Genomic DNA, 19,733 nt, shown 5'->3' on the forward strand with positions numbered 1-19,733 from the left:
CCTCCTGAATCATTCAGTAGAACACCGAGGCATCGCTAGAACACCGATGCATCGTTAGAACACGGAGGCATCGCTAGAACACTGAGGCATCGCTAGAACACTGAGGCATCGCTAGAACACTGAGGCATCGCTAGAACACTGAGGCATCGCTAGAACACTGAGGCATCGCTAGAACACGGAGGCATCGCTAGAGCACGGAGGCATCGCTAGAACACTGAGGCATCGCTACAACACTGAGGCATCGCTAGAACACCGAGGCATCACTAGTCGCTCACTGAATGAGCTTCTGAGTCCGTTAATGGATGGCCTTCAAAATGCAGAACTGTTTTTAGTTGTTCTCTTTTCTACAGTGACCTCCAGTGAGCCTGGTGCAAGACCAATCACTGAGCCAGCCTTTCTAATCAACTTATTGATCCCGTTTGTACCATCCAAAGTGAACCGATCAATCGGTTTGAGTAATTTTTTAAGACAAAAAAGTCTAAATTCTTCAAGATTCCAGCTTCTTAAATGTGAATATGTTCTGGTTTCTTTCCTCCTCTGACAGTTCACTGAATATCTTTTGAGTTGTGGACAAAAGAAGACATTTGAGGAAGTCATCTTGGGCTTTGGGAAATGCTGATCAACATTTTTCAACATTTTTCACCATTTTCTGACATTTTAAAGACTGAACAACTAATCGACAATGAAAATAACTGGTAGTTGCAGCCCTATTTCAGCACTCATTTTTGTCTGAAGTGGTGATATCCTTTGGCTGACCAAACCGTATTTCAAGTCGGCAGTTTTAGGTCAGCAGAAAAGCTGGAGGGGGTAAAAGCTCATGCTTTAAAGCTTAAGTAAAATATTAAAATAAATCTCTAAATCTGTTCTCAATCCTGCTTGTAATACAAGCCAAATTTACCGCGACGCAGGGCACATGCACAATAATCTTGAGGTCAATTTACATGCCCTTCAACCAAATTCATTCTGACATGGACAGAAGAGTGATTACCTTCTTTCGCTCTGTCAATATCATGAAATGGTATTAACTCAGAAAGTGATTAACCGACGTAATTTAATTGTGAAGCTCAAGTGCTTCCTGTCTCTTGATCCAATCATGTGAGAGGAGCAGCGAGGGACGTGTCAGCACAACTCCAGCTTTGTACCCTGACTTTACTCTCGTTTAGCACGGGTTGAAGTTTGCTTCTACAATAACGGAGAGGACTCTGAAGCTTTGTAATAGACAGGTGGGTCTGGCATGCAGTTCTCTGAGGAAGTAAAGTGATCTGGCACAAAGCAGGTCATTCTGGTTTTCCACAACGCGCTCAATAGAAGCCGAAATACCCGCAGCACAACATACCTCCGCAAAAAATGTGTGGGGCCGGTCACGCAATGAAGCAGGGGATAAAAGGTTATCGGATGTCTTGTAAGACGAGGATTGAGATAACAAAACTTTTCTCTTCAATGGGAACCAGCAAGCTGTCTCACCATGTCCTAATAATATGGATTTAAATAGCATTCGAGCTGCAAAGAACTGCGTTCACTTAAAAGAAGACCTAGTGAATAAAAATGACATACAAGATACGATCTTACAAGGAAAATGTGAAAGTGTTTTTACTACTTTATTAGGTAATTTGTCCTCATTTTAGTTTTTCTAACCAAAATTACCGAACAAATGATATGACTATAGCACAAATAAATCATTGTCAACTACTTTTTAATGACCTAGTGGCACCATTGTGGCTCATCCCACTCAAACAGTTAGTAATCGGTTAGGCAGCCGAGGGGGAGATATATCATGTTGCACAGACAATCAATGAGGGCCACCGCAGCCAGAGAAAGAACCATAATTGATTATTGATGTGGTTGTAAGTAAGAATGAATTACCCCAGAGGTATGACCCTGCTAACACTGTCATTGTTGGTGCGAGGGTTTCCACCGACTAAATCTGGCAAAGATGGAATTCCATCCCGGCTTCAGCCCGAACCTCCACTCCGCTAAAGAGGGGGTCAAACACACAAGGACCTATTGTTTACTGAAGATGAGGGTAGCCTCCACTCCACTCCGCTCCACCCCCCATCACATCCACATCATCACTGCAGAGTAGGCAACAATGAACAGAGAGAGAGAGAGAGAAAGGCATCACTTCTCCCTTCTCATCCACTTCTTTTACAGTGTTGCCAATCTAAATGCCAGGACAGCTTAGCCCTGATCCACTAGCCAGTGTTTTCAAAGAGCACACCAGCCCATGAGATGTGGAAGCAATCCCGTAAAGATGATTCATAAACTGTCTGATGAGACAGGGAGAAAGAAAGGGAGTGACGTAGACAATGTGAATGGATGAGATAACAACACTGAATCCATGATGAAACCCCCCCGACAGACAAACTTTCTCTTTCGTTTTTAGCTTTTTTTTCCCTGCACGCTGCATAAATAAAAGCCTCAAACTAGACTCTTCCCTCCATCTGACGCCCTCCATCAATCTTACCACTCTGGGCCCCCGTTAAGGGCAAAGCTTAAAAAAAGCTTCAAACCTCCTTTGAGAGTCGGCGTTACAGTAGCAGAAAGAGCAAACTGGCAGCTACCCTCTGCTGCAGAGAGATTTAGAGGAGTGGCCACGCTGGCCAGGGATATTTAAGACGGTTACCATGCTGGCAGGTCTCTTTGAGCCCTTTGTGTTCCTCTCTCAGCTCCTTTGGCTGAGCAGGGAGGTTGACACCTGCTTGGGGCCTTGGGGTTCCCAGCACTGGGCTGCTAACTGGGCACATTGGCAGGCTGCCCACTGAGGACAGAGAGGAGTGGTGGGGGGGTTGGGGGACGGACACTGGAGCTCTGCCTATCTGTGCACGAGAACTGGGAATGTGTTAGTGAGTGTGTAAGAGAGAAAACTAGCTGTGGAAAGTGATTTTATGTTGTCATAATAAACGACTGTGTAACCAGATTTAGCCGCTGGGCAGCTATATACTTTTTGATTCTTATTTTGCCCCTTTGGCACACACTGTTCCAAATGGACCGCCAGCGGCCTACATTGGTATTTTTGCACATTGTGATGTCATTTCTTGGAGTATTTTTAAATGCTTCATATCCCGAAAATCTGTACAACCTAAACTAAAAGTAACTAAATAAACCATAATAGTTAATAAAAGTATTGAAATTGTGTCATAAATTTAAAAAAAATAATAATAGTGCTGTCAATCGGCCATGCAGGTTTTTCCTCTCCAAAATTTAGGGCAAGATTGGAGCATTATTTAACCTCATTCCCACGAGCCAGTATGACATGGTTGGTATCAATGGATCTTTAGGTTTTTCTAGTTTCATATGATGCCAGTATCTACTCTCTAGCTTTAAAATTGAGCCCACTACAACCTAAAATAATTTGCGTTAACGAGTTATTATTGCGTTAACTTTGACAGCCCTAAAAAAAATAAATCTGATATTTTTTTCATAAAATTGGAATAATAATCACAAAACTTATTGATCCAAAGTATTTCTAAAAGTATAAGCATGAACAAAATATTTCTTAACACTCCATAAGTTATTTGAACTATGCACATTTTTTTTAGTTTTTGAGATATGCTCACTTTTAGGAGCATATCGAGTACAAAGGCGTTTTGATAGTTTCGTTCCATTCCGCACGTAACGAGGGTACTACGTGAAGACAGAAGCCTCAGCTTTCTGCTGCAAAAAGAATGATTTTTTTTTTATTATTTTAGATTGATTTAAACAGGATCATGCAAACAACTATCTCCTGCAGCCGTTTTTATAGGGTTCAGCATGACCACAGTCACTGCTAAATTACCAAGGCAGCCCAAATAAGTCATCGCTGTTTAAAAATAAAGCATGTTTTAAAAGGAACGAAAAAAGTTTGTTTGCACTTCTTTGTTGAGGCAGAGCAGTGTCCTCGTAAAGGACAAAAAGATAAGAGATACAGAGTGGCGTCTTCACAGCAAATAATCTTTGTTAAAGGCCAACAGGTGTATGAGACGTATCTGTGGGATTGTCATAAAAGAAGAACCCACTTCCCTCTGCTGAGTGCAGATAAAATGCTACGTCAAATTTGACAGACTGCAGCGAGAACTGTGGTGAAGACGAATACGGAAACATCGAGGAGGAGGACGAGCTGACGGTTTGCAGGTATCCTGTGTTGTATAAACCCACCCCTCCATGTTCAGTACTGTAAATGGGGAAGCCTTGGTGGGAAATAAACAACTGGATTCTCTGGAAAGTTCTGAAAATGTTCAACAATAAATCAGTAAAAGTAAGTGCTGTAACACTCTCTTCACTGCCTGAATGTGTAGCTGACTGGTACAGCAGTGCTGGTTGCTCTACTCTTGCTGGTTTGATGACTTTTTTCCTTTTAAATTCCCACCTGATGTAACCGATGGCAGAATCTTATGACATGGACAAAGAAATTGTACTTAATATGGATAGACATGTCATTGCTGTTCCGTAGCTACACCATAGATGTGTGTATTCATAAAAATGTAACAGCACGTCAGAGTTATGGCGCTTTCGGATATACCATGTAGTGACTGTGATGTCACCTGTTGATTTGTGCCTTTGAAGGCTTGAGTTTGTCATTTTGGCCGTCGTCATCTTGGTTTTTGCAACCAGAAGTGACACGAGAGGGTGGAGCTAAGTACAACCGAACGCTGAATAAAATATTTTTAGGCGACCAAAACGTTCCAATTAACTTTCATGAAGTGAAAACACACTGTGAAAGGGTTAAAGTTCTAAGACGAAAACTGGGACAACCCCCAGACCGGACAACGTCGTGGTAGCGACCTGTCAATCACAAGGTAGCCCCGCCCTAAAGCATCCCCTGCTTTATGGTCTATCTGACGCTAAATGGGACCATATTTACTAAATAAACATCATGCTGTATTGAAGAAGACTTGAAACTAGTGATTGAGACCATAAACTCATGTTTACAATGTTTACTGAGGTAATAAATCAAGAGAGAAGTAGGCTCATTTTCTCATAGACTTCTATACAATCAGACTTCTTTTTGCAACCAGAAGAGTCGCCCCCTGCTGGCTGTTAGAAAGAAGTTTAAGGCACTTCCATATCGGCTTCACTTTTCAGGCCCAGACGTAGCCCACTGGTCGAGAGTGAGGACAACATGAAGCATGTTGAAAAAAAGGCTCCGTTATCATCACCTTCTTAGTAACACACATCTAGCAAAGCTATCTCTGCCGCAAATCTTCTAGCTCACTGCAACAGCAGCTCTCTATCACAGTGGATGACACAACGCAAGTACAGCGACTGCAAAGTCTCAATTCAGTAATGAAACAAGGCGGACATTCCCTCCAAATACAATTGAAGCACGACACAGACTAAGGCCCTGATCATACCGCACGCTTTTTAGCAGCCAGGTGCAGCTTTTTGTAATTGTTTTCAATGAGACTGAGGCGTTTTGCGCACTGGTTTTGCGTTGCTGAGCGCCTCGAGTTGAAATAAGTTAAACTCGGAGCGGAAAAGCCCAGTCATTTGCGTTTTTTCTCATCGCGATGACTTTTGCTGGATACCCAGACCTTTATGACTTTACCAACTGTAGTTACCATGATCTGAAAAGAAAACAGCAAGAGGCAAATTAGTGAGATTTCGGTTAAGTTGTTTTCATTAATTTAAACTGTAGCACTGTAGCGTCCAACAGAGGTTTCCCGTGTCTTGTGAAGTGACGGAGCTCCGCAGAGAGAAACATTATTGTCTTTGACCAAAGCTCCGGTGTCTCCCCTGTTCCCTCCGGCCGCGGTCGGCAGGCTGAGGCAGGAAAAGCCAACACTAGGATCAGCAGTGATTCATGGAGAGACCTTCGTCTGGTCAGCTAACATTACTGCCAAGCAGCTGAAATATAGAGTGATATTGTGGTTTGAGCTGACGTGTGTCGCCTCACTGTTTTGAGCGATGCTCGTTCATGTCTATGTAGAGCGAGCATAAGCCCGAGCGCGAGCAACAGGACGCTGACTTTCGTTGACTTAACGGCCACAGGTGTCGCTGTTAACAAGCAATTTCTGATTCTTACAAACCATCCCTTTAAGTATCATACAGTTCATGGTTTATGTTAAGCTAAGCACTCATTCGGGGGTTGCCTCGCCTAAAAAATGCAGCAAATTGAAAAAAATACTCCGTCTGATCGGGCAACAAAAAGGCAGAGCGGACGCTCTGTCTAATCAGGGCCTTAAATCATATACGATGCATACATTTAGTGTTGCAGGGAGAAATTTGACCTTGAACCGTAAAACTAAACCAACGCCTTTAACTCCCTTTAACCCCTTGTGTTGACCATAAATCTGGCTTAAGTGGGGATTGGCACCCCCAGCTGTGTCGATGGACTGGTTTCATTGAAATGAATGGAGGTCTCATGCTGATCCAAACATGAACATGTCATTTGATTTTGTTGGTAGTGATGGTCGTCTGTTAAAATTTTAGCAAAGAAACGGATAAGGAAATGAGGACCGAAGCTGTATCAACTAAACCAACTGTATCGGACTCAAAGATAGATCCCTGATGAAATTAGGATGACTTGTCACATAAGACCACTTGCCACATCATTCCCAAGGCAGAGTGCAGAAAAGAAGCTCCACATCCTGTGAGCGGAGAGCATGGTGAGGACACACAGTGTGATGGAGGGTGATGTGAAGGAGTTGGACATTCAGCGCCTGCCAACAACTCCTCTTTTCCCCTCACTGGCTCTCTTTTCCATGTACTCATCATCAGCATCAATGCACAGAGTTGCTCTTCTTCCTTTTGCTGCAGCAAGCCAAGAGGCTCCGTCTGCTGCTATAATACTAACGGGCCTAACCACGCACAAACAAGCTGTGTAATGTGGAAATGTGCTTTAAAGTAGTTCATTTTGTGGAAAGAATGTCTCTTTTGGCAGTTCAGTATGACATTTCCATGCTGTGCTGCGCACCAAACTTTGCTCTAAGTTGTTCACACTCCTACTTAGTGAAAATAACATCTGCTGTTGTCACACCTCCATGTAAAGTCTACTAAAAACTACTGTCAATTCAGCACTAAGGAGCAGGAGTTGGTATTTCATGTGACTTCATGTGTTGTATGCACTCCAGTTTTGGAGTGCATGCAACACATTTTCTTAGTTGTATGACTGCTGACTTTATCAACAGGACCATCAGTACAGGACCCACCCAGCTGTGGGAATACTGATAACACAGCACAGGCATCTTATGCTAATGAGGGCGCTCTGCTGAAGGTTTTCTAATAAACCTCACATAGTTTGACATCATTATTGATAGCAATATAAGGATCCGTCGGTGGATATTACTTCATCATTTTAATCAAGAGATGAATGAAAGTGCAGGTTGCATTTATTTATTTAATTCATTGTTTAATAATGTTTTTTAAAGTGATATACTGTACATGCCATTTTAACTTTCCTCTGCTTATTTGCTGGTAATATGTTTCTAATAATTCACACTTATAAATTAAGCCTTAAGGCCTTTACACACCAGGGGCGTGGCGAATAAATGACACGAAAATGCGAAATACTCTCCTGCAAATATTAAAAGTCTAGGGCTTTTATTGTGAAAGGTAAGAACGGAAGGAGTGGATCTGGTCTGCGCTGCCTTTGTCAACGTTGAAAGGAGTAATAAAGTTTGTTGTTTTGGTTTGGACCACGGAGCCTCTGTGTTGTTGTATCATACTGTAAATATAGGCGCAACCCAACTGGGTCTGCACAGCGTGATTAGTTGATGTCTTTATTTTGCTGTGCGAAAGCTCAGAAAAATCAACCTCTTTCTGAAAAAGAAAATGACTGTGTGTGAAAGTATTCATGACAAAAACAACCGTTTGAAAAAAATATATTGACATGCAAATTAATCGCACAAAAACCCCCCCCCCCAAAAAAACTCCAGTGTGTAACGGCCTTTATTTGCGATTTGTAGCAACATTTAAATACATTTAAAGGTGAAACAATTAGTCATTAATCAAATGATAGAAAATTAATCACACCTATATTGGTAACTGATCAATCCTTTGAAGGTCCCATATCGTGCTCATTTTCAGGTTCAAACTTGTAATTGTGTTTCTACTAGAACATGTTTACATGCTGTGATGTTAAAAAAAACAACTTTATTTTCCTCATACTGTTGCCCTGAATATGCCTGTATTTACCCTCTGTCTGAAACGCTCCGTTTTAGCGCATTTTGACGGAATTGCAACAGAATTGCGTTGCAAGGCAACAGCTAGGGTCCATGTGTACTTCCTGTCAGCTGATGACATTCACATCCACTGCAACCAGGAATTAACTGGGACACATTTAGAATGTCTACATTCAAATCTGTCTAAAGGGTCTAAATATTGTATATTTGTGACATCACAAATGGACAGAAATCCTGACAGCTTGTTTCAAATGCAGAGTTTCTGAATACGGGCTGTGTGTATTTTCCTGTGGATTGAGTGTTTCAATACTTTCACAGTATTTCTATAGCACTTAAGCCTGCTTTATAATAAAAAAAAAAACATGAACATCTCACTTTTTTATAATATGGGACCTTTAAGCAAACTTTTAAGTAAAATTTCCAGCTTCTCAAATGTGAATATTGTCTGGCTTTCTTCGCCTTCTATGAAAGTAAACTGAATATATTTGCACTGTTGTCTGTTGTCGGACAAACCAAGACATTTTAAAACGTCCCTATGGGCTTAGAGAACTTGCGAAAGGTAATTTAATTGAAAAATAATAAATAAATCACCAGCACTCACAGATAAAGGATCTTCCGTCCTTCCGCGTTTCTCCTGTTCTTACTACTACTTGGCACCCGATGCTGTTCAAGATTTGGAGACATGCTCGCTGCTTCTTTCTACGACGGTAATTTAATTCCCATTTTCTATTGACCAAATGATCATCGATTGAGGAAATAACGTAGATTAATAGTTGTAGCCCTACAATTAAAGAGAAATGCCTCTAGCATCTCCCACAATCCATTTAAATATAATGTAATATTTGCATCCAAATTTAGGTCAATGATTAGATGGTTTTTCTCTTTAGAATATACATAAGTAGGTTTGTTTCAGTGTCTCAAAGTGTCGGTGCTTCTTCCTACAGCAGCACCAGGGCTTGCTCTTATATTCTCCAGGGGTATTGTGGGTTATTTGGAGCCAGGCATGTAAGAGAAAGTGAGCGAGTGAGCAAGCCTTCGCTTGAAACAAAATACTGAGACCGCAGAGGATGACACACTGATGGGGACAGATGTCTGCTCCAATGTCATTTGCAGATTAATGGAGTTTGGCAATAGATGTGGCAGAGACTCGGGCACGCTCACATGTGTACACGATAATGCCAACTGCGGGCATCAAATCCCTCTTATAAGACCAGACAGGGAGAGCCATCTTAAAATACTGCCAGCTGCAGCAGAGCTTTGGGGTTGCGTCTCCCCACAGGCTGATGAAATGTTTGTGACATTTTGAGTATTGACGATCAAGGCTTTACAGTCACTCAGTATGGGCTGAGCTACTGGTCTTACAACTCCCTCCATCTGATGATCAAGACTACAGACAGCCCCCAGTTTTTGTGCCACTCCTGGGCAACATCTTATTGAAGTCCTCTAACACAGGCTTGCCGCGGTAGTCGGTGTTACCGGTGTTACATAGTGTTCAGGCATACACCGATTACATTACTCGCCCAACGCCCATTTAGTTTATTTTCATCAGCGGCGTGTTATCAATATATAGTCGGACGACGGATGCTACAAACTGAAAGTGAAAGTGACTGCTCTGCACAGAGTCTACAGAGTAGCAGGAGTCAGATTTCACACACACGGGACGGGAGAGAGTTGACAGACAAGAAGATGTGGGATGATTTGGTGTCAAAACGGAAAGCAAAAAACACCTATTATAGCAATATTTTGGATTTAAACCCAGTGCTATAGGGGAAACATAACGTTAAAAGGGACTGTTTGTAACTTCTTACACGTATAAATCATTGTGGGTCGGTGCCCCATGCGTGCTCGTGTGTCTACGTTGTTCAGACTCAGACTCCAACACAAACTACACGAAGCACCAAAACAGCAAAGTTGTATCTAGTGAAGCCCGTCTGTTGAACAGTGTTGGCGGCGGTCGGAGGACGCGGGGGAGACCGTAGCTTTGGTCTCCAGGACCGGAGTCTCTGCTGTACTCTGCTCCTCTGCCTGCCTTCACTCACACACCGCGCTTGTTCTCGCTCTTTCGCTCCACTCTCACGTGCATGCGCGCACACCAAACACTGCAGAAGAGTTAGTTTAGCTCTGAGAATATGTAGTGAATGTACAGTGGACGTTTGTGCAGAAATAAATGCTGCAGCTCCTCCAGACCAACAGAGGTTTCCTGTGTCTTGTGAAGAGAGAAACGTTATCGTCTCCGACCAAAACTCCGGTGTCTCCCCTGTTCCCTCCGGCCGCGGTCGGGAGGCTGAGGCAGGAAAAGCCAACACTAGGATCAGCATTGATTCATGGAGAGACCTTTGTCTGGTCAGCTAACATTACTGCCAAGCAGCTGAAATATAGAGTGATATTGTGGTTTTAGATGACGTGTGTCGCCTCACTGTTTTGAGCGATGCTCGTTCATGTCCACGTAGAGCGAGCACAAGTGCGAGCAACAGGAAGCTGACTTTCGTTGACTTAACGGCCACAGGTGTCGCTGTTAACAAGCAATTTCTGATTCTTACATAGAGTCCCTTTAATGAGGCAATCGCCATTCGGAGGATGGAGCAGTCACAGCCGGTGGGAGTACCAGAGGAGTCTTCCGCATTGGCTTCACTTCTCAAGACTCGGAGGTTGCCCGCTGGTCCCAACCAACGCCAAGTGAGATGAGTCAAAAGGCTTAATACAACTACTATGTGTAAAATTGGTGGAGATCCCCCCTAAGCTACTTTCATGTCTCATCTGCTCAATTTAACTCAAACTGTCCGATAAATCAACACACACCAGTTAAACCTGCAGCTGTGATCCACATTCAAACCATCTGGAATTCATTGAAGAGAGATGTCAGCCTTCAGTCGTGAAGTGCAAAGCCACCATGTCAAAGCCACATCATGTTAACATGAAGCCGTCTGAACAGCCAGTGAACAGCTGAATGAGCCGCGTTGCACACAGCTGACTGACTGCCGGTCATACGGAGAAAAATCAACTAAAAAAACTGCAACAGCTGATGCAGCAGCGTACTTTATCCACAGTGAGCTATAGCTGGATGACAGATGGGAGGCAAAGTTTTAAAAAGCCAGATCAAGGATTACAGCATTATCTACTACGTTCATTAATTCACATCTACAGTTAAGGCTGAATGGTGACACATGATGCTCATTTCTGTATGGTGGGACACAGAAACCACTTGGTTGCACTGAAATGAAAATATAGGTAAACCATCAATGACAACCCCAAATGTCTAAACTGAGGAAAAGAGCTTGTGTGAAGGCAACACTATACAGTGGATGTTAAATGGAAACCCTCCTATATAATTAGTAGTTGTAGGGCCCTTGCTGAGCTAGCATGTCGACCTAAAGTGGCCACAGCAAAGGCAAATGAGGGGTCAGGTCCAGTAAAGGGTATATTTAGTCGGCCGATGGCGAGCTTTTTAAAAACAACACGCCCTTTCTCTGAGTCACGTGGCTCTGGACGATCTGAAAAACTTCCCTATAAACATACAGGCACAGTGAAGGAACTAGAGGAACAAGGACTGCTGTGTGGTGTTCCCCCGTCCAAGTACCGAATGGGCCTCTGTAGTCTGACATGAAAACATAATCACCAGGCACTTTTTCTTTTAATTAAAAGGAGACAAAAAGTGGAGGAGGTTTTACTATTGACATCTGCATTGGCAAAAACAACAATAAAGGAACTGAAGTATTGAGCACCACCTAGAAAAGCTACTTTATTCGGGCTGTGTATTGGCAAAAATCTGGTGATATATTGCGATTTTCTTTTTTTTAGGAAAACGTATGTAATTGCAAGACTGTCTGGGACCCCAGTATGAAGAAATAATCAAATACACCATTTTGGTATAGGTGAAAATAACACATTTGTACTACATGCAAAAAAACTACTTCTTTTTTGTTCAAAACTGCATGAGATTATCATAAAGTGGGCATGTCTGTAAAGGGGAGACTCGTGGGTACCCATAGAACCCATTTTCATTCACATACATTGAGGTCCGAGGTCAAGGGACCCCCTCGAAAATGGCCATGCCAGTTTTTCCTAGCCAAAATTTAGCGTAACATTGTAGCGTTACTTAGCCGTTTTCGCTACATGCAAGTATGACATGGTTGTTACCAGGGAAGTTAATAATTAACAGTTTAACCGTTAACCGACATTAATAATTTTAACTGATTAACGCTATCGGTTAAACGGTTAAAAGAAAAACACTATCGCGATACTCATTTGTATCGATATTTTCTTATACCCCTACTACTTACTATACATCTGAAAATCACCTTTTATGTTGCCATCTTCATACAAACAGACTCCTACAGACACAATATTACCAATAAAGCACAAATCTTAGTAAATGGATAGAAAAGAAGATGATATTTTTTGGACGAAGACAACTGCCAACTTCTAAAACTAAGCTGGAGGAGAGCACATAGTGCAGTGATACTTGTCACTTAACGTGGGGGTGAATAATACTGGTACATTATATAGCCTGGGGTCACATGGAAGCCACAGCTCCCAGTGAAGTCATAAACCTTTCACTTGATGTCGTTTCCTTGAGGCTACTGTGATGCCAGCCCGGCCTTGGGGCGTATAACGTGGGACTATTTTAGGAAGTTGCGAAAGCCCAGCTGAAGGTCTTGTGGTCCCCAGCTGAAGGCCTCGCGGTCCCGAGTTGGTGAATGGTAGTCGCATTGGTGGTAGTTTTTTTTTATAAACAGCAATAACCAAAGGCAGGTGACTTCAGCTCCCAGAGCGGAATAAATCTCTAGAGCTGGGTTTTCAATCAGCTGACGTGGAGTCTTGAATTTAGTTACATTGCAAACATTTTACTGATGTTTGGTGCACTGGTGAAGGAATACCATGAGATAAATAAAGAAACAGTCTTTCAAATGACAGTTACTAGGCTTTCCCACCAGTCATGGGACATTTGAAGGGGCTGTAAACTTCACTAAAAAGCCCTGCTATATTTTCCTCCTCTCCTTTCTGCTTTTAAAACAGGAGGACTCCTTTCTCTTCTGCCTTTCTCTCTGCAGGCACTGATTTCATGGTGGTAATTTTGGCCCGGGAGAGACAAAAACCTCCTTTGGAGTGCTGTGTGAAAACTCGCCCCATCACCCACAGGCTGCCACAACACTAACAGTGTGTCCTCCTGAACTTGGCATACCAAGGAGATAAAACACTAATTTCACCGTTTCCTTCACAGCACAGAGAGGCGTGAGCGACACAAAGCCGAGCCTGAAACTTTAAAACACTGTTTTTCTTGTGATCTGGCGAGATAATGATGATTTAGGGGCCACACTTCTGTAGTACATTTAAAATCCAAGCAGCTGTATAAGCAAAATATCTTGAAAAAATATAAATTAATCATAAAAATGATTGAAGAAGAAAATGCCTGGGCAGCGCTTATGAAAGTATTGATCCCTGGGAGAAGTGTTGGCATCGGCTGACACTTCGCTAAGCCCCTCCTCCCTTAGTTACTGTTGCTATGCATGTTGTGTCAATTCTAGCACGGCACATTATGCAGTTTACAACTCAAGATTCAAAGTTATTTTTGAAGCAGCAGGTCATTGATTTCACTCAGAAGTAAATAAAAGCAGGCTCCTCATTTCTAGCCGATGAAATGATGTCGTAGTAGCTGCAACTTTGAGTTGCTTATGATAATGTGAGCTGCAAAGATACTACAGTCTTGGAAAAGGGAGGAGCGAGCAGAGGGGTACTCAGTTGGTTGCATTTGCAACCTCACCACTAGATGCCGCCAAATCCTACACACTTTTCCTTTAAATTATGCCTTATTTTTAATATTTTCAAACAATAAGTTTCAATAATAAGAAAAGGCTTTGAGGGTCGGGATTAACGAATATATACTTTTTAGGAAACCTTATTCTGTAAACTTCCCCAAACTAAATAAAAAGTTGGAAGTAACATTAGTAACCGGTTGGCCGGAAATGCTGACATTGTAGACATTGTAAACCAATTTTTTAATCCATTACACTTCTGCTCTGGTTGGTCTCAGTTTTGACAAAGCAATAAAAAAATAAATCACTGTAGAAACTCTTGAGTTTAAAGCTCCATTCATATACTGCTTCAGCATTTGGAGAAAATCAAAGCTTGACTGGCCTCCTGTGCCTAGTTACGGTTGCTAAACTATGATTGGACAATCACTGTTTGGGGGGAGTGGTTTAGTGAACGGTCCAAAAGTCCCCCGGTCACCATGTACTGTATGTCGCTATGAACATCATCAGATATAAATAAGACCTTCGGCTTGCTTCAAAGCAGATAGACAACAAAGAGGATCACAACTTAAAGAGGGAAAAGGGAAAACCAAATCACACGGTGAGGGGCTACTGATTGGTAAAAAAAAAGGAAAATTGCAAACGTTTTTCTCCACAAGCATCAAGCCAAGCGGAATCAAACAAAAAGGTGGATTGCCCAGGTGTGGTCATGCAGGGGGGAATAAAACAGGAGCAAAGCCCTGAGGCGGTTTACAGAGGGTATATGGGAGGGGGGGTTGGAAAAGCATGCAGCATTCGTGTTGAAGCATGCGGACCGAGAGCAGCTCAGTGTCGGTCTGCACAGCACAAAGGAGGGAGTGGGGGGGAGAGGAGTAGAGTTTCTGACCTGTGGCTCCTTACAAGATGCGACGCTCTTCCTCTGGAGAGAATTATAAAATCCTCAAGCTAGGGAGGGGGGGGAGAAGACAGAAACATCAGACAAGACAGTAATGTAGAGAGGGAGGAAGCAGTTTGTGTGGTTAGTTGTCTAGACCATGGTTAGACAGATATAATGATGATGCAATGAAAACACATGTTGCTCAATAAAACATATAGGAATATCACCCATTTGTCCATCCAACACACACACACACACACACACACACACACACACACACACACACACACACACACACACACACACACACACACACACACACACACACACACACACACACACACACACACACACACACACACACACACACACACACACACACACACACACACCTCTCATTCTGGGAAGGACAAAACAATTATATAGTGACTTAAATATCCACCGAGCACTAAGCCGGTGATATCATATGATGTCTGTCAGGATACTGTGCTAACTTTTTATAACCAAGGACACATGAATGGTGGGCAGCCAAATGATAAACATTATCTTGTGCTAATACCATCAGAGGAACTTGAGGCCTGTGGCTGCTATATTCATTTCCTCTTCCACTACAGAGGGACTGACCGTTCGCTGCTTTTTTCCAGTCTGTCTGTACAAATTTGAAGGCTGTGGACAGCCATGTCCGTGGATCAACCAGATGTAAATACAGTGAAAGCACCAACCCTTGAATCTGCTCTATGTGGGTTAATCCCATTGAGAGGTCAGCTACGGTCAAGCCTTAAATCTGCAAAACTTTTACTCAGAGAACGGGGTTGCACAATTCATACGATTAGCAGTTTGATGGTGGAATGCAGAGGAATGATATTGTGAATTGGCGAATATAAAGTTCAACTTTTATAAATTGTTTTCCACTTTCATCAAGTGAGTTTTAATTGTTTTAATACTTTTCTCTTTTCCGTTGCAGGTGGGATCAAACTACTTGTTCATTAAGAACACTCTACCTTAAAACTATTTCTCTGAAGTCTACATTTAAAAGCCTTTACGCACTGGGGGTGTTTTTTTGTGCCATTAATTATCGCATATTCTAACTTTTTATCATGAGTACTTTCACACAGTAGGCGAATATTACGCAGCAAAAAAAGCGACGTGATTTGGTTGATTTTCTGAGCTTTCGCACTGCGAATAAAAGGCATCAACCAATCACGCTGTGCAGAACCGGTTGAGTTGCGCCTATATTTATGAAACAACAATATGGAGGCTCCATTGTCCAAATCAGGACAGCAGACTTTTACTGCTTTCGATCTTGACAAAGGCAGCGCAGACCAGATCCACTCCTTCCGTTCTTACCTAACACAATAAAAGCCCAAGACATACAATATTCGCAGGCGAGTATTTCGCATTTTCGTGTTGTTTATTCGTCTCGCCCTCGGTGTTTAAAGGCCTTAACAATTGTTTTCATGATCGAATAATCTGCAGATTATTTTCACAGTTAATCAAATCATCGTTTTGTGTACAAACAGTCAGAACAACAGTCAGAACAACAGTCCTGAACGCAACTCATCCTCACATTTGAGAAATAATAACAAATGTTTGACATTTTTGCTTGAATATGTAAAAGTTTAGTTTAAGTCCCCCAATGAACAAATCCATCTGTGGAGCTCCAATGGTACCTACAACTAGGCAAACAGTTCTAAAAATAAGTGATGATTAACTTCCTGTAGATCGACTAATCTTGACTGGATGATGGCACTTAGATGTCACCAAAGTTGTTACGATTCATCCAGACGGGGTACATGAATTTGTGTATCAGTTAGAGTCAAGACATTTCTCCCCAAACCACAAATGTTAACATCACGGTGGCGCTAGAGGGAAAGTCAGGGGATCGATAAAGTCATTCAGATTTACTGTCTGAGAACCGTGAATGTCTGTACCACATGTTGTGCCTATCCACATAGTAGATGTTGAGATATTTCACTGGTTAAGTGAAAAATTTAATCTGCTGGTTGCGCTAGATAAAATGTCAGGGGGTCACCAGATCCAACTGTCTGACTGCCTGATATTGCCACCATTGGAGCCTCACGACTAGCATGGATAAAAACATCCTAAGTTATTGTCGATTAAGAGTTTAACACTCAAACTCAGCTAATCCGCCTCATCAGGACTGCGTCAGGGTGGTGTGATTACCACCAACCAAAACGGTTTTAACTTCAACCACATCGCTCACAAAAAAAGAAAAGAGAAAATAAGTTTTCGGGGCCTTTAACATTTTGTACAGCGTCAGCAGCGAGAGAGAGAGTTGTGCATCGCTAATGAATCACGACGAGAAAAGAGACTTTAGGGAATAATCTGCCTCAACAGCAACAAAACGGTCAGCTGGAAAATTCTTTAGCTTTTTTCTTTTCAGTGCATAAAAAAAACAAAAACAGGATTTGATAAGTCAAAGGGAGGGAAAGTAGAAATCTTCTTATTGCCATCGTGACAGATGGTTGGACCTCCATTCACAAGTCTGTTCCCTTAGACTGCTTCCCTGAGCAAAGTGAAAACCTTTACAACAAGCCTGAATACATTCTCCCTGCACAAGTACACAAGCTTTATTCCCACAGTCCACTGCAATCCAAGTGGGTTTGAGTGACTAAAAGTTCATAGTTTATAGGACTTTCTACTGGTACTTCAACAGGGAATCAATCTCTACATCCTAAAAAATAAAACTTTAATTTATCTTGAAATAAATAAAAACAAACAAAAATCAGTAAAAATAACAGACTAAAGCTGTCACAATAGAAACTGTCAAAAAAAAAGGAGACAAATCTTCCAGACAACTGAATTCAGGTCACCCAAATATCCAGATTCATTAGCATTTGCATGGTGGGGTAAGCTACTGTAATGCAGCCCCCCCCCACCATGGCTGCTCTACTGTATAAAAGAATAATCAGATTATGTTAAACAGGGATGATACACACCAGACTACAAGCATCATCTTTAGACACGACTATAACGTTTATTCAACTGTAACCACAGTGTCCTGTAATGAGTTGGTTGCGGTGGAGAACATTTATCCATATTAGGAGTACATTTCTGTCTTGAAATATTGATTTTAGCTGACCGTAAGTAATAGCATATTACTTCAGATCAGTTTCATGGTTACTATCAGTTTCACCAACACCAGAGAGGATGGTTGGTTATTCCTGTAGATCAAGGTCAAGAACTACGCTTGATAGTTGCAGTGTGTAGCCACTTTAAGACAGTGCGGTCCTTCAATATGCACAATGTATCACCCCGTTTTTACCATCTTCCTCCAGACTTTCCCATTCTCCCGTCGCTTCCTCGCTCAACAACACACACAAAGAAAAGAAAAACACGTATGCAAGCGAACACAAACACACGACGCAGCCCTCCTCTGACAGCATCAATAGACCGCTGGGAGAAGATGACAGTTGCTGAAGATTGATGAGCCGCGGGCCAAAGGGCGCATCCCCCTCGACATCCTTAGGAAGCACTTTGACTCGCCTTCCCTCGTCTCCCACAAAACCCAGTGACAGCTGATACAGACTTTTTACTATGCACCCACGAATCCCAGTGACACCAGTGACACCACGCCTTCACATGTCTCAATTCGGGACGTCCTGAGTGGGTGTCGAGCCCGGCCGTGCCCCCCCCCCCAAGCCACGCCCTTGGTGACACAGTGGTCTGGAGAGGGCACAGAGAGGAAGTGGAGATGTCATGGGTCTGGGTTTTTTTTTAATTGATGAGTGGACTTGAATGAGGACTGGACAAAGCTGGCCTTTTGAAGACTCTTCAAGGCAGAACGAATTTATGAGTAGGCCTACTTCAGAAACGCAGCCTATGGTAAACATACTGACAGGACGGGCTATTGAGCTCACGCCACCGTGACACCTGATTTTACCCGCGCTGATAAAAGGTCCCAGCTCGAGCACTCGTCTGATTCCATTTCCTTTACTCTCTAACTAGATTACATTACTTGCCCACCGCCCCCACCATCGTTTTTTTTTTTTTTTATAGAATAAAACCCATTTAGTTAATTTTCGCGAATCAGCGGCGTGTTATCAACACATTGTCGAACGACAGCCGCTACAAAGTGAAAGTACAGAGTCTCAGCAAAGTCATATTTCACACACTGGAGGAAAGAGAGTTGACAGACAAGACAATGGCGGAGGATTTAGTGTCAAAAGCTAGGACTGTCAATCGATTAAAATAGTTGATCGCAATTAATCGCAAATTGATTGCACATTTTTTATCTGTTCAAAATGTACCTTCAAGGGAGATTTATCAAGTATTTAATACTCTTATGAAGATGGTAGTGGGCAAATATGCTGCTTTATGCAAATGTATGTATATATTTATTATTGGAAATCAATTAACAACACAAAACAATGACAAATATTGTCCAGAAACCCTCACAGGTACTGCAGTTAGCATCAAAATGCTTAAAAGCTCAAAATCATAATGCTCAAATCATAACATGGCAAACTGCAGCCCAACAGGCAACAACAGCTGTCAGTGTGTCAGTGTGCTGACTTGACTATGACTCGCCCCAAACTGCATGTGATTATCATAAAGTGGGCATTCCTCGCCAAAACATGGTTGGTACCAATGGATTCCTTAGGTTTTATAGTTTCATATGATACCAGTATCTTCACTCTTATCACGTTAACTTTGAGAGCCCTAGTCACAAGCGCCTATTTGGCAATATTTTGGATTTCAACCCAATGCTTTAAGGGAACCATAACGTTAATGAAGCAATTGCCGTTTGGTGGACGGAGTGTTTGCAGCCGGTGTGCGCGGTGCAGCAGCGCCGGATGCAAACCTGCAGCCCAACAGTGAAAAGATGGACAGGAGAAGGCCAGACACACAGCCATCCAACATTGAAGATTAAAGTTCTCAGCCACCTAACATGGTGAAACAAGTAACGTCAACTAAGTTGCTTAGCTAGTCTATCTAACTAGTCTAGCTAACGTTAGTTGGGCTGAGACACAGTTAGGGGCTGCG

At 42.4% G+C, this 19,733-nt stretch overlaps 1 protein-coding gene across 7 annotated transcripts in view; it reads right to left on the reverse strand.

The window, feature by feature from the left end:
• The window catches only part of sema4d (sema domain, immunoglobulin domain (Ig), transmembrane domain (TM) and short cytoplasmic domain, (semaphorin) 4D), a 58,415-nt gene that overhangs the window by 22,736 nt on the left and 15,946 nt on the right, over positions 1-19,733 (reverse strand). For 2 of the 7 annotated variants that reach the window (XM_037752032.1, XM_037752033.1), the window contains exon 3: positions 14,736-14,794. The exons of the other annotated variants lie outside the window; for them this stretch is intronic. The gene's annotated coding sequence lies outside the window, so the exon portion shown is untranslated. The remainder of the gene's footprint in view (positions 1-14,735; positions 14,795-19,733) is intronic. 7 annotated transcript variants of the gene reach the window in all.

This window comes from Sebastes umbrosus, chromosome 19 (assembly GCF_015220745.1).
Source record: "Sebastes umbrosus isolate fSebUmb1 chromosome 19, fSebUmb1.pri, whole genome shotgun sequence".
In the NCBI taxonomy this organism is placed as follows: domain Eukaryota; kingdom Metazoa; phylum Chordata; class Actinopteri; order Perciformes; family Sebastidae; genus Sebastes; species Sebastes umbrosus.